Source organism: Neovison vison, chromosome 1 (genome assembly GCF_020171115.1).
Source record: "Neovison vison isolate M4711 chromosome 1, ASM_NN_V1, whole genome shotgun sequence".
Lineage (NCBI taxonomy): Eukaryota > Metazoa > Chordata > Mammalia > Carnivora > Mustelidae > Neogale > Neogale vison.
The window spans coordinates 234,379,240-234,395,011 of NC_058091.1; positions in this window are offsets into that span (position 1 = coordinate 234,379,240).

Below are 15,772 nucleotides of genomic sequence, written 5' to 3' on the forward strand. Positions count from 1 at the left end.
TAAAGCTTTGTGAAAGATTGCTGTTTGAGCTAGATTTAAAGAGTTAACATGACGTCCACCTATGATGCTGCTGGTCAGCATCTGGTCAGTATATTTAACCAAGATTCTCTTTTCACTTTGACCTCCAAGAATCCACAACAATTAAAGCAAATAGGCAAGGGGAAGTCATTAGCAGTACAGGAAGTGGTAATAGAGGCTGTTCTCACTGTAGAGCCATGGCAAAGACAATGAGCTAGTCACACAATGTCAGTACTGGAATATAACTTAGCAACTCTGGAGAGTGGACAAAATGAAGCTTGAGTTTTGAGATGTGTAGATAGCTGAGCTGGAACTAGGGTCCAGGCTACATGATTTCTGCTCTTGCGTTCTTTATACCCCCACTGTGTTGCTTCCCCTATGCCTTCTCTGCTTCACCAACAAAAGCACTGCACAGTTGTGCTTTATCCCTCTGCAGTCTCTCTATGGCAGGTTTGTTCCAAAGCCAGGCTGTTCTCTTCTGACCTGGAGGTGCTCCACTGACACTTGTCTTGGTAGAGTGGACCCTGCCAAGTTGTCTGTCCCCTGAGAAGAGTGACATCTGGGCTGTGGTTCTGATATCAAAGAATCTACAGATGGCTACTCATAGTGTTGGCCTTTTCTCCTTGATATGCCTGCTCTACCATATTGTGACTTAATTAATAATGTCACTCACCATAATGCACTCATTAAAGCGAGGCCAGCATCTGATTGTGTGATAGATTATAACAGATTCACATTGCCCCACACAGTAATCTTGCATATTGGGAATAATCAAATAACTGAAGCTGTCTTGGGGGGAAGTTTTGGTGCTTCTCCAAACAAAGCAGCAGCAAGGTACAGTGGGGAGAGGAAGATGTTTGGAGACCTAGACTATACCACTAGATAGTGTGAGTCCGTGATGTTAGCGACATCAATGTGGGTGACTTGGTTGACAGGATATTCTTGCCAGGGGAATATTTGGTGTGCTTGGAGGACATTTGTATACTTCTCTTTCAGGAACAGTGTTATATGGTTGGCTGTAAGACCAATGAAGGCTTTTTTTTTTTTAATGATAGGTTATCTATTTTTGGTTTGTCCTAATAAAATTGATTTTAATTACATTATGGCTCTATTTTTAATGTCTTGTGTTCTCTAAAAATCTATCTATTATTTATTTAAATGTACCTATATACTCCATACTTCCTCTGCAGGTACATTCTGTTTTTGTTTTGTTTTGTACATTTGTTTTTTGTTTTTGTTTTCACTGTGTGTGTGTGTGTTTAATACTCACCCCTGCTATTAATCTGGCTAACTCCTCCTAATGCTTCGTGGTCCATATGAGATACCACATCCTTCAGGAACCTTTTCCAATCTTCCAAAATAGGATTCAGTATTCTTCTTAGGGACTCTGTCTTTCTCCTCACCAGAGCTCCATTACACTGTACTGGAAATGCTTCTTTACCCACCTATCTGCCTAGCCAAACTGTGCAAGCAAACACCACTCTTAGTTTTTCATGGTGATATCCTGGCATTTAGGTAGTAGGTACTCAACAAATATTACTTGAGTGCTTACCTCATATAAGTACTTCATACATCCAATTACTAGAATTATTTATTTGAGGCATTTTAAGGAGGGGCACTGTAAGTTTCTGGCTTTGGCCATTACGTGAGTGTAGCTCCCTGAGGTGGCAGGACAGGCACTGTTCCTCTGCCACCTCCACTTCTCCCCAGGACTATTGTGAATTTAAATTTCAGAGACTAAGTGAACAACCAACTTTCATTCCCAGTAACTGCATCCACATTTTTTTCAAGGCTGGATACGATGCTGCCAAGAAAGGTTTTTAGAACAACTCCCACGAGTTTTAATTTCAATTCATTTGGACTATATGAGATGTATACTGTATTTTATGTTAAATAGAGTTTTTACCACTTGTTTGAGTTCTTTGGAAAGAAGATGTTCCCTAAATGCAAAGCAGGCAGAAGAGCAGAATTTGCATTTTAATGTATTACTTTATTCCTTTAGTAAAAACACTCTGGGGATCAGTAAACCTCAGACATGAACTGGTATTGACATTGGGGCTTTCAAAAGGTACTGCTGAGCAGAGGTGTTTATTGCCTCTGTGTCAGGTGATAAGTCATCTCATCGTCCATTCTGGACATGTCCATTCTGGACATCGTCCATTTAACACAAGTTAAATTACATCATCCACAAGCCCTTCTCAGATCACTTGTTTGTATTTTCCTGCTATCTACCATCTTGTGTAATAGCCACAAGATCTGATCAATCAGTCAACACCTAGTTCCAGAAGGCAGACCCGCCTGGATCTTTGCTACAAGCCACAGGGGAGACAGATGAAATATGAAGTATGATTCTTAGCCATAGAGAAGTTAGAATTTAATTGGGGAGATAAATAATTAAATGATTAAGAAATACTATAGGACAGGATATGCTGTAGGATATTCATTCAGCAAGTATTACCAATATCTATTATCTGTCAGGCACTGTACTAGGAGCTAGAGCTACAGTGGTAAATAAGAAAGGTTTCCTACCTTCATGGAGTTTATAAAAGAGTGGAGAAAACCAGAAAATAAGTACACATAGAAATTAAAAAGATAATTTCTGATAGCTTTCAGTGCTAAGAAGAAAATAAGACAGAATGGTATGATAGATATTAACGGGAGGTAGGTGATGGAGGATGGGAGAAGTTTTCCTTGAGATTGGATGGTCCAGGTAGACTTGACAAAGAAAGTTATGAAAGAAGTGTTGAGTTACAAGAAGCAGCCAGCCATGCAGAGATTCGAGGAACAGATTCCAGGCAGAGGGAACAGTAAGGACCAATCCTTACTTTAGGAATGAGCTTGGCATGTTTAAGAAACAGAAAAAAGGCCCATTGTGTCCAGGGCAAAATAAGGGAGGAGGAGCAGTCTGGTGGAGTGACTGAAAGGGGGCTGCGGCCTGCTGTGGGTGGTACAGACAGCAGAGTCTGCCAGAGTTTAAAGAAATAAGACTTCATGAGAGCTGGAGCAATCATTAAAGACATTATGAGGGTGATGGAGATTACATGAGGCTTTGTAAAATGACTCCAATTAAAGGGAAAGGGAAAAAGAAAAGCACTAGTGGCAAGGGAATATCATTTCCAAATGCCTGGGGACATATTAGCTTTATTCTCTGTAATATTTCTGTATTTTCATTTGCTACTTGCTGGACTAAGGTACACTCCATTATTGTAGCTTTTCAGAGATGGGTTATACATTTAATTTTTAAAATACTTAAATGGCTGTACTTTCTACTTTTATATTTTGAATAGTTAATACTAGGACATAGAATTCAAAGTGAAAAAAAAAAAAAAGAAACCTGTTCCTTTCACCTCATCCCAAAGACAACCAATTCTCCCATCCTAGGGAAAATAATTACATTCTTATGTAATGTTTTTCCCACCCTGTGCTTCATTTCTTGAGCCTCCCATTCTGAGATTTATTGAATGTTTAGGACTTTATTTAACTGTGGTATCATGGAAAGCCTCTCTGTCTTTTGCTGTTGTTTTTAATGATATTTTGTCACTCTTACATTTTTAGTATTAGATTGTGTATAGACCACTGTCCAGATAGTTAGAAGGATATGTAGCAAAACAGTGCAGTTATAAGGAAACCTCTTCAGTTTTCAAGTGCATAGGGATTCACTGGTTAAATGCTAATGACTATAAATTCTTTGAAAAGAAACAGTGTGAATTAGTGGAGACATCCTTAGATCAGGCATCAAGTGATATGAGTTCTAGATGGGCCTCTCTCCTTATGTATTGTCATCACATTGTGTATATCACTCAACTTCTGGTATTGCCTTTACATGGTGAGAAGGTAGTCCTTTCCATCTTTAATGTTGTATGACTTTAGCTGAAAACCAAAGTTTGGCTCCAAGGGTACTCTGCTTACTTTGTATATGGAATTTAGTTACCTCAAGGGAGTCATGCAGGCATATGCCTATTTAAGAGACAAAGGGCTTGGGGCACCTGGGTGGCTCAGTGGGTTAGGCCGCTGCCTTCGGCTCAGGTCATGATCTCAGGGTCCTGGGATTGAGCCCCGCATTGGGCTCTCTGCTCAGCGGGGAACCTGCTTCCTCCTCTCTTTCTGTCTGCCTCTCTGCCTACTTGTGATCTCTGTCTGTCAAATAAATAAATAAAATCTTTAAAAAAAAAAAAGAGAGACAAAGGGCTTAACTAAGGGTTTACATAGGAACTTAAATGTGTTTGTTTTTTTCCCATAGGTTTGAGGGTGGCATATATAAGAGCAACATTTAAATTAAATTTGTTCAGATTTGATGATACAACAGATTATATAATTTTATTAATATATTTGATAATTCACATTACCTAGTGGAGTATGATTTACAAAGTAGCTGCTACATGAGTATCTATGAATTTATTGCGTATTGTTGCTAATTCACATAAAATAGTCTTGAGGAAGACAATGAATTATCAAGTTATGTCCCTGATCTATGTCCCTGGCAGGGATCTTACCACTCACAATGAGGTAGCTTGCTGAGTTGAGTGAGACAAACCAGGTATTCACTTTTGTTTGGGCTGCTCCCAAGAGGAATAGTATTTTAAAGTAACAGCAATAAGCACTTCCTTGAATGCATTGTTTTGTTTTCAGAGATCGAAGCTCCTTTTTAAAAATGATCATATCAAGTGCTTGTGTTATTTCAACAAGAATTAAGGATTTACTCTGAGATATTTAGATAATAGACAGAGTTCCTGTATCTCTGGTGAGATATGTAAACTATGCATATAATGCCAATAAAAGACAAAATATTAAGTACCAAGAAAGAGGGAGATGTTCAGAGAAAGGAAAGATAGTTTAATGTTTGCAGAAGATCTGAAAAGTCTTTATGAAGGATTCATGAAGGTGGCATTTGAGTTGGGCCCTGAAGGGTACAATATCATTTATGGCCTAAATATAAATAATTCCACTTCTAGAGAATAGTTCAGCGGATGAATTTCCATGAATGGAAATGTAAAATGCATTAGTCCTGTGGTACTATCTGTACTTACAGGCCAAGAGTTCTTGGTAAGAGGAGAAAAGTCCTACATTATTTACTACCATGTGTTACAGGAATAAAAAATGTATGAGTTGCAAAAATTTGATGGCTGAGATTTCTTGTAACTAAGGTGAATTGGTTTCCAACCAGGATCATATCAGACAGGGTGGTCACTTTGCATTTTCCCTCCTCTACAGTGTTGCCCCGGCAACTATCTCCTCTGATGAAAGATGCCATTAGAGCAACACTTCCAAAAGCATTTTTTGCAAACTCTAGTGCTTCAAGATACTCCTGAAGAACAAGAAGAAGAAATAGAGTGAAAAAAAAAATAGGCAAATAACTCAGGGCAATAATAAGACTATATTTCTTCATAGACACTTAGAATGCATATTTATCTTCTTAAAGACTCCAAGAAGTCCTGCAGGAATGGAATCTGTCTAACTTTAGTAAATCTGGTATTTCCCAATCCAATTTTATTGAAAGACAAGTTATTAAAGTTCGAAGTACATTTATTGAGGTAAACTTTACATGCAGGGTAATATACACACTGTAAGTGTATAATTTAATATGTTTTAATAAACATACATATGTGTAACCACCACCGAAATCAAGATGTAGAACGTTCCTATTATCACCCCAAATTCCCCCTTACCCTGTTCTAGCAAATACCCACCCTCCATTGAAAACTATTTTGTTTTCTGGCATCACAGACAATTTTGTTTGCTCTTACATTTAGATAAAGGTATTAGGTATTATGAAATGTTAGTTTCTACCTTATTTTGCTCAAACATATGTTCTGGGGGTTCATCCATGTTATTGAATTTACATATCATTTTAGTTGCTAGAGAAGTATTCAATTGTATGAATATACCACCAGTTAGTTATTTATTTTCCTATTGATGAAGATTTACATGGTCTTCAGTTTTAGATATTATGAATAAGATAGTTAAAATTTTTAAAATTTCACTGTAGTTAACATACAGTGTTTTATTAGTTTCAGATGTACAGTATAGTGATTCATCAATTCCATATATTACTCAGTTGTCATTAGGATAAGTGGACTCTTAATCCCCTTCACCTATTTTACCCATCCTCCCACCAACCTCCCTTCTGGTAACTGTCTGTTGTCTATACTTAATAGTCTGTTTTTTGTTGTGTTTTGTTTTGTTTTTGGTTTGTCTCTTTTCTCTTTTGTTTTGTTTCTTAAATTCCACCATATGAGCGAAATACTGTATGAATGTGATCCTATGGTATTGGTCTTTCTCTGCCTGACTTTATTTAGCCTTATACTCTCTAGATCCAGTAGTTTTAAATATCATGGAACTAGTTTTGTGTGTGTGTGTGTGTGTGTGTGTTATGTGAACTCAGGTTTTCACTGGTATTAGATAAATGTCTTCAAAGGAAGTTGATCAGGTGCATCCAGTTTTACATTTTCTATAACAAATTTCCAAGGATCGTTTGTTTTACACCTCACCTATCCACATTTTGTATTGTCAGTCTCTTCAAGCTTATCCATTCCACTGAGTGTAAAATGAAGCATTGTTGTGGTTTTCATTTTCATTTACTTGAATATTAATGGTCTTGAGTATCTTCTCAAGTGCATATGGCCATTTATAAATTTTCTTTTATGAAGTGTGTTTTAAGTTTTAAATCAGATTCATTTCCATTTTATTAATGATCTGTAGTAGTTCATAGTTCATTATATATTCTGGATTCAAATACTCTGGATTCAAATACATAAATTTAGCTAGTCTATGTCCTCTGAGAAATTTTTAGGCTGTCAAGGAAATCACTGTAGGAAATGTTTACTTCCCCAAATATTACAAAGCTAATAGTTACCATTAAAAATGATGTTTACCATAGGCATTTTATTGATGTTCTTCATCAGATTGAGTAGTTTTTCCTTTATTCAGTTTTCTGAGTTTTTTTTAAAAAAATCATGAATGGACATGGAATTTTGTCAGATATTTATTTTATGTCTATTGATATAATAGTATGGTTTTTCTACTTTATGCTTTTCTTGGGCAATTTACATTGATTTATTTTTCAGGTAATAGATTAATCCTCATTTCTAGTTAAAACAAACTGGGTTAAAGTATACCTATCAATAAGAACCACAAAACCCCAGGGCCAGGAACTATGTCACATAGAATTCCTGTCTTTTTTTCCCCGTGATTCTTTAGTCTTTCAATTTTAATTAAAATTTTTTTTCTCTTTCCTTTTTCAAACAATACCTTATATTAAACTCTTTTTTAAAAATCTCTTTAAATTTTCATCTTACAGTTACATTCTACCCCTTCATTGAATTTAATTTTATTTTTGTTTATATATAAGTTTTTCCTTTCTTTACAATTTTGGGATGCAGTTTCTTTTAACAGAACAAAATACATCCAAAATTTAGTGTATGGCTCTGTTGTATTCACTTGTCTGATCATACTCTCTTTTCTTTCCTTTTTTTTGGGAGGGGGAGGGTTGTTGTGTTTTATGCTCCTTGTTTTTTGTTTTTTTTTGAAATATTTTTAAATTTACCTTTCTACAGTTACATTCTATCCTTTCATTGCATTTAATTTTATTTTTATACACATGTAAGTTTTAATTCATTTACAATTTTGGGATCTATTTTTCTAACAAACAAATGAAAATACACACGGGATTCAGAGTATTGCTCTATTATGTTCACCTGTCTGATTACATTCTCTTTCTTTTTGTAAAAGAAATTGTTTTTCTGTTTCAGATCTCTTCTGATTTGTTTAGTGTTTATTTCTCTGGGGTCATTGTTGCCATTTTACTATTTTGTTCTCTCATTCACCTATTCTTCTCGGACAGAATGACAAGGTGGAAAAACTCACCTCAAAAAAGAGAACAAGTGGCAGTACTGACTGCCAGGACACTAATCAGTATAGACATAAGTAAAATGTCAGGGTTAAGAATAACAATTATGGGGACGCCTGGGTGGCTCAGTTGGTTGAGCGGCTGCCTTCGGCTCAGGTCATGATCCCAGCGTCCTGGGATCGAGTCCCGCATCGGGCTCCTTGCTTGGCAGGGAGCCTGCTTCTCGCTCTGCCTCTGCCTGCCTCTCTGTCTGCCTGTGCTTGCTCTCGCTTCTCTCTCTATGACAAATAAATAATCTTTAAAAAAAAAAAAAAGAATAACAATTATGAAGATACTAGGTAGGCTTGAAAAAAGCATAGAAGACACTAGCAAATCTCTTTGTGGAGAAATAAAAGAACTAAAATCTAACCAAGTCAAAATAAAAAAGACTATAGATGAGATGCAAAAAAAAAAAAAATAAGGAGTCTCTAACTGCTGGCATAAATGAGGCAGGAGAGAGAATTTGTGATATAGAAAACAAAAGGATGGAGAATAAAGAACCTGAGAAAAAGACAAACTACTGGATCATGAGGGGAGAAATCAAGAGATAAGTGATAGAAAAAGTGAAACAATATTAGAATAACTGGAATCCCAGAAGTAGAGGTAAGAGGAAGAGGGCAAAATATATATTGGAGCAAATTATAGTGTGCAACTTCCCAAATCTGGGGAAAGAAACATGCATCCAAGTCCAGGAGGCACAGAGAGCTCCCCTCAAATTCAATAAAAATAGGTCCACACCCCAACATATAATAGTGAAACTTGCAAATCTCAGAGAAGGGAAAATCCTGAAAGCAGCTCAGGAGAAGAAGTACATAATCCACAAGGGTAGAAACATTAGACTGGTAGCAGACCTATCCATGAAGACCTGGCAGGCCAGAAAGGACTGGTGTGATATAGTCAGGGTGCTAAATGTGAAAAATATGCAGGCAATAATATTTTATCTAGCTAGGATGTCATTCAAAATAGAAGGAGTGATAAAAAGCTTCCAGGACAAACAGAAACTAAACAGAAACTTTGATTGTGATCACCAAACCAGCCCTACAAGAAATTTTAAAAGGGATCCTTGAAGCAAAGAGAAAGCCCAAAAGTAACATGGACCAGAAAGGAACAGAGACATATACAGTAACAGTCACCTTATAGGCAATACAACAATACTAAATTTATATCTTTCAATAGTTACTCTGAATCTAAATGGGCTAAATGTGTCAATCAAAAGACAAAGGGTATCAGAATGAGAAAAAAGCAGGAACCATTGATATGCTTTCTGCAAGAGATTCATTTTTAGACCCAAAGACCCCTCCAGATTGAAAATGAGGGTGTGGAAAACCATTTATCTTGATAATAGACAATGAAAGAAAGCTGGGGTGGAAATTGTTTTATCAGCCAAAGTAGATTTTAAACTAAAGACTGTAATAAGAGGTGAGGAAAGACACTATATCATATTTAAAGGGTCTATCCTACAAAAAGATCTAACAATTTTAAGTATTTATGCCCCTAACATGGGAGCAGCCAATTATATAAGTCAATTAATAATAAAGTCAAAGAAACACATCTATAATAGTAGGGAAGTTTAACACCCCACTCACTGCAATGAACAGATCATCTAAGCAGAAGATCAGCATGGAAAAAGGACTTTTGAATGACACACTGGACCCAATGGACTTCACAGATATATTGAAAACATTTCATCCTAAGGCAACAGAATACACATTCTTCTCTAGTGCACATGAAACATTCTCCGGAATGGATCACAACCCCAGTCACAAATCAGTTCTCAACAGGTACCAAAAGATTAGGATCATTCCCTGCATATTTTTGGACCAAAATGCTTAGAAACTGGAACTCGATCACAAGAGGAAATTTGGAAAGAAACTTAAATACATGGAGGCTAAAGATCGTACTACTAAAGAATGAATGGGTCAGCCAGGAAATTAAAGAAGAATTGAAAAAATTTATGAAAACAAAAACACAACTGTTAAAAATCTTTGGGACACAGCATAGGTGGTCCTAAGAGGACCACTTTTCTTTCTCAAGAAACAAGAAAGTTCTCAAATGCACAACCTAACCTTACATCTAAACCAGCTGGAGAAAGAACAGCAAATAAAGCCCAAGCCCAGCAGGAGAAGAGACCAAATAAAGATTAGAGCAGAAATAAATGAAACAGAAACCAAAAGAATAGTAGAACAGATTAATGAAACTAGGAGCTGGTATTTTGAAAGAATTAATAAGACTGATAAACCCCTGGCCAGACTTATCAAAAGAAAAGAGAAAGGTTCCAAATAAATAAAATCATGGATGAAAGTGGAGAGATCACAACCAACACCAAAGACCTTCAATTATAAGGACATATTATAAGAAACTACATGCCAACAAATTAGGAAATATGGAAGAGATGGATGTATTTTTAGTGACGCATAAACTCCCAAAACTGAACCAACAGACCCATAATCAGCAAGGAAATTGAAGCAGTAATCAAAAATCTCTCAACAAGCAAGAGCACAGGGCTGGATGTCCTTCCAGGGGAATTCTACGAAACATTTAAAGAAGAATTAATACCTACTATTCTAAAGCTGTTTTGAAAAGCAGAAATGGAAGTAAAGCTTCCAAAGTCTTTGTATGAGGCCAGTATGATGCCAGCGTTTGTTTGATCCCAAAACCAAAGACCCCACCAAAAAGGAGAATTACAGACCAATATCCCTGATGAACATAGATGAAAAATTCTCACAAAATACTAGCCAACAGGATCCAACAGTACATTAAAAGGATTATTCACCATAAGCAAGTGGCATTTTTTCCTGGGATACAAGGGTGGTTCAATATCCACAAGTTGATTAGTATGTTACTATACCTTAATAAAAGAAAGGACAAGAACCATATGATCCTTTCAGTAGATGCAGAAAAAGCACAGTATACTTTCTTTTTTTTTTTCAAAATTTTTAAGACTTTTTGAAATTTATTTGATAGACAGAGATCACAAGTAGGCAGAGAGGCACACAGAGAGAGAGAGAGAGGAAGGGAAGCAGGCTCCCTGCTGAGCAGAGAGCCCGATGCGGGGCTCGATCCCAGAACCCTGGGATCATGACCTGAGCCGAAGGCAGAGACTTTAACTCATTGAGCCATCCAGTCACCCCACAGCATACTTTCTTGATTAAAACTCTGTACAGTATAGGGATAGAGGGTACATATGTAATGGGATATTACTCAGGTATCAAAAAAATGAAAGCTTGCCATTTGCAATGACATGGATGAAACCAAAGGGTATTATGTTAAATGAAATGAGTCTACCAGGGAAAGACAATTATCATAGTAGCTCACTGATATGTGGTATTTGCAAAACAAGGCAGAGGATCATAAGGGAAGAGAGGAAGAAATAAAACAAGCAAAACCAGAGAGGGAGCCAAACCATAAGAGACTCTTAATCACAGGAAATAAACTGAGGGTTGCTAGAGAGGGAGGGTGGTAGGGGAATGGGGTAACTGGGTGATAGTAAGGAGGACATGTGATGTCATGATTATTGGGTATTATATAAGACTGATGACTCACTGACCTCTACCTCTGAAACCAATAATACATCATATGTTAATTAATTTAATTTAAATTTTAAAAAGGAAAAAAATATAAATTTAAAAGGAATTCAGATTCCATTGGGGGAGATAAGCAAAAAATATGTCAACAAATTACTGAACAGCACAATTAATTCTTTGAGGAGAGTGAAACTATGGCAATATATATTGAGTTGGAAGTATGTACAATTTTGTATAGAGTGGTCAAGGAAAACTTTTCTGAGCAGTTGACATTTCATCACTGACCTAGATAATGTGAGAAAACCATCATATGAAGATTTCTGAGCAAGAAATTGCCAGGTAGAAGAAATATTTGGAGAACAATCTTGAAGTAGGAAAGTTCTAATATTAGCTTGTGTGACTGGATTCCGGTGGATGGGGGACCACTGATCGATAGCTTTCTGTGAAAAATGTTCTAATAAGACTAGCTTGTCAGGTATGGCTTTTGTTAGCCTTTTGATTCTTGTCCACACTCCAGCCTGCTAAATCAAAAAAAAGTATTTCAGTAGAGTAAGGAGCACTAGGAATGTCATTTTTGGGGAGGATTTTTTTTTTGGGGGGGGGGAGCATTTCATTGAGACTGTTAAATTCTACCAAATGAAACATCTGTGGATATATCTCATTCTGAGTCATCTTGGAGTCCTCATTTGTTGGAAGAAAGAGGAGACAAGGCTGGTGACTGAGCACAGTGTGCTGCTTTATGGGGCATAGAGATAGGCTGTGGTTTGTGAGAATGTAGATACAACAGGACTGGTCAGGGTACGTCAGCAGCCTAAGAACTGTGGAACAAGATGATGAAACAAATTATAATGGATTTTTTTTTGTCCTGGTGCATTACTTGACATAATTTAAAGAAGGAATCCTACTGTCAGGAGCTGTCCAACTCTCTCAACAATGCTGTGACAATTGAACTTCTCTGTTACCTTCCAGACTGTCACTTAATTTTCTGGTAGAGGGGGGTTTGATAAATTACATGTTTGTCAGCTAAGCAACACTCCAAATTCTTGTTGTTTTTTCCCTCCACTATATTTTCTCATGTCAAAATTTTCTGTGGGAAACAACTGGACTTATTCTGAAGGCATAAATGTGCATGCAAATCAGAATTGGATACACAAATACAGAGCTATTAGTGTCATGGGGGACCTGTTCTGGTTATTTATGCTCAGGTTACTCCTTGGAAACAACAATAAACTCTGAGGGAATTTGTGGATGGAAAGCATCACAAAAACCTGTTCTAATAATTGTGAAACATATGTCCTCTCACAGTTTTATTAAAATCTTTTTCTCCTACTCTGTCCTCAACATATCCACATAAGTTAATCTAGGTAAAGTCTGCTCAAGTAAATTGAAGTAGAGAGGTGAGGTAAATCATACACATATTTTAGAAATAGAAAAATACTACTTAGGGGAAACAAAACAAAACAAAACACTGATTTTGGCCTGGCTATCTAGAGGGCTTTTTTTTTTTTTTTAATACCACCCATATTTATCAGAGATCCACTTACTTATTCTTTGTCAGGCTAATTTTTTTATGTCTTAACTGTTTTGGGTTTGGTATACTCAGTCAGATTTCCCAGGCCTAGTGGATTTTCCTTGATCCCAGAAAATTCACTGTAGCAAGGCTTTGAAAGATCATCCTATCCTAGAGTCCTGTTTAGGCCCAAATACTGAAACCTTTGATCAAGGCCACCCCATAAAGCAGTGGTAGAGACAGACCAGGCATTTCCAGCCCAGTGCTTTGTTTCCCATTCTAGAACAACTCTATCCAAATATTTTTTTTAATTTTTTTTATAATTTATTTAACAGACAGAGATCACAAGTAGGCGGAGAGACAGGCCGAGAGAGAGAGGGGGAAGCAGGCTCCCTGCCCAGCAGAGAGCCGGATGTGGGGCTCGATCCTAGGACCCTCGGACCATGACCTGAGCCGAAGGCAGAGGCTTAACCCACTGAGCCACCCAGGCACCCCTATCCAAATATTTTTATGGTCTCATTTGGATTTGGTTATTCAGATACATTCTTGCTGCTACATGCTGAGCCCAAGTACAGCAAGCACAAGATTAAGGTTCTTAATCTCAAATTGGGTTGAAGGCCCCCTTAATAGATTTCTCTCTGTATACCTGCATGTGAGTCTATGGACAGTTGGCTCTATGTGTAAGTCACTATTATGTGTAAATGGTTCAGCTTAGTTTTCTCCAGAAAGATAGCACGAGTCCATCAGTAAAAATCTTTTCAGATTATGCTGCATAGTCCAACAATTTTATGTTTCCTTCCTATATTTATTTACCACTGACAGGTCCTTGACTAATACCTGCTTTGGGAATTTTCAGAAAAACCTTTTTAGAGGACTTCCAGTTTGGTGGATTGTAGTCAGGTGATTAGGGTATACAGAGAATAAAAAACAGGCAGAACTTTAACCACATGGTAATTGGTATCTATGAAATATTATACAATTTGGTGACATCCAAGTGTTGTCTGTAAATGCCATCAAATTTCAGTTTTAGACAAATACCTAAAAGGTTTAACTCTCCTCTCCAGGAACTATTCCTCTCTTCTATCTGTAGTCTTTCTGGAGATACAGACTGGTTAGCTAGTGTACTGTTTACTCTTTTTGTTTCATTCATTCAACATTCAGCAAACATTTATTGAGTACTGCTGAGTGTTTGACACTAAGAAGCAAGAACTGAAAAACAATCTGAGGGTTTTGAAGGGGTGGGGGGTGGGAGGTTGGGATATCAGGTGGTGGGTATTATAGAGGGCACGGCTTGCATGGAGCACTGGGTGTGGTGAAAAAATAATGAATACTGTTTTTCTGAAAATAAATAAATTGGAAAAAAATAATGAATACTGTTATGCTGAAAATAAATAAAAAATAAATTTTAAAAAAGCAATAACTGAGCAAAAGATAACACAAATTCCTTGTCTTCAGGAAGCTGGCATTCTGGTCAGGGATCAGGGAAGTAACACAAGAAAAATATGATAAAGGATTCAAAGGCAAAATAGTTACATAAATCATAACTTCTTTTAGTATGGATCTTGGCATGGATTGTTTAGAGCTTGGAAAATTATCCATTTGCTAGAAATTGGAATCCAATAGCTGTAATGGATCCCCCAGATGCCAAAAATCTAATCAAATCATCACCAGAATCCAGAAACTTAAAGGGCTGTAGAAAGAGATAGCATTTGAATTGGGGTATTGACAGAATACTTCTCCTTACATTTATTTGAAGCCAAATAATTTTCCTTCCAGTTTTGTTTACATTTGGTACTTGTATCAAGCTCTTATTTTCTTCTGATAACCCATTAACTTAAAAGTAGCTCTTATGAAGCAATAGTGACTTTTCCATTATTGAGTATCTGTTTCAAAGTCATTTAATCTTCCAAGCAGAATTTGTTGTGTGAAGTTTTCTGCAGCCAAGAATAATTTATTTGCAAATGTAGCAATAGCACACAATCAGCCAAACAAGATTGAGTTTTTTCTCCAAATAATATTCTACTGAAAGTTTAAGTGTTTCTGGTCTATGTTTCATTAGAATTTGAATAGGTGTGTGCAGCTACTGAAAATGTTCTCTGATAGTGAAATATTGTTTGGGTAACAAAATCCTGTAAACATAAAACCTCCTTTGAGAATACCAACACATTCAAATGCTCTACTCAAGTCAAATATTATTTGGAAGGCAACACTGCTTAAATGAAAGAATACGATTCAGATTATGATTATAGTACTTTTTACTAAAGAACTAATTAATTTGAAAATGTAGGTACAAAGAAAAATACATATTCTTGTATAATTCAAAATTATTAAATTGTTACAAATTATTAAAAATCCTCTTCACTCTGCTTTAGCAGTGTTACTCAAAAAACGTTGTAAAAATATTAAAAATAGAAGGAAAATTTTTTAAAAAAAGATTTTATTTATTTATTTGACAGACAGATCACAAGCAAGCAGAGAGTGGAGGAAGCAGGCTCCCTGCCTAGTAGAGAGCCCAATGCGGGGCTCGATCCCAGGACCCCTGGGATCATGACCTGAGCAGAAGGCAGAGGCTTTAACCCACTGAGCCACTCAGACGCCCCTGAAGGAAAATTTCTAAATGACTTATAAGGTCATAAGCTCTGTCATAACACTCATACAATTAGCATAAATGAAACTTAAAAGTTTACCTATGAATATGTCATAACACTTCAGTAGTTTGCTTATTTTGCATGGCTAGTCCCTCAATAGGTGCTATGAGATTGATTTTACTTGCTATCAAATATAGAGAAGCTATCACAGTAAGCTTGTAACAAGTCAAAAACTGGAAGTAACAGT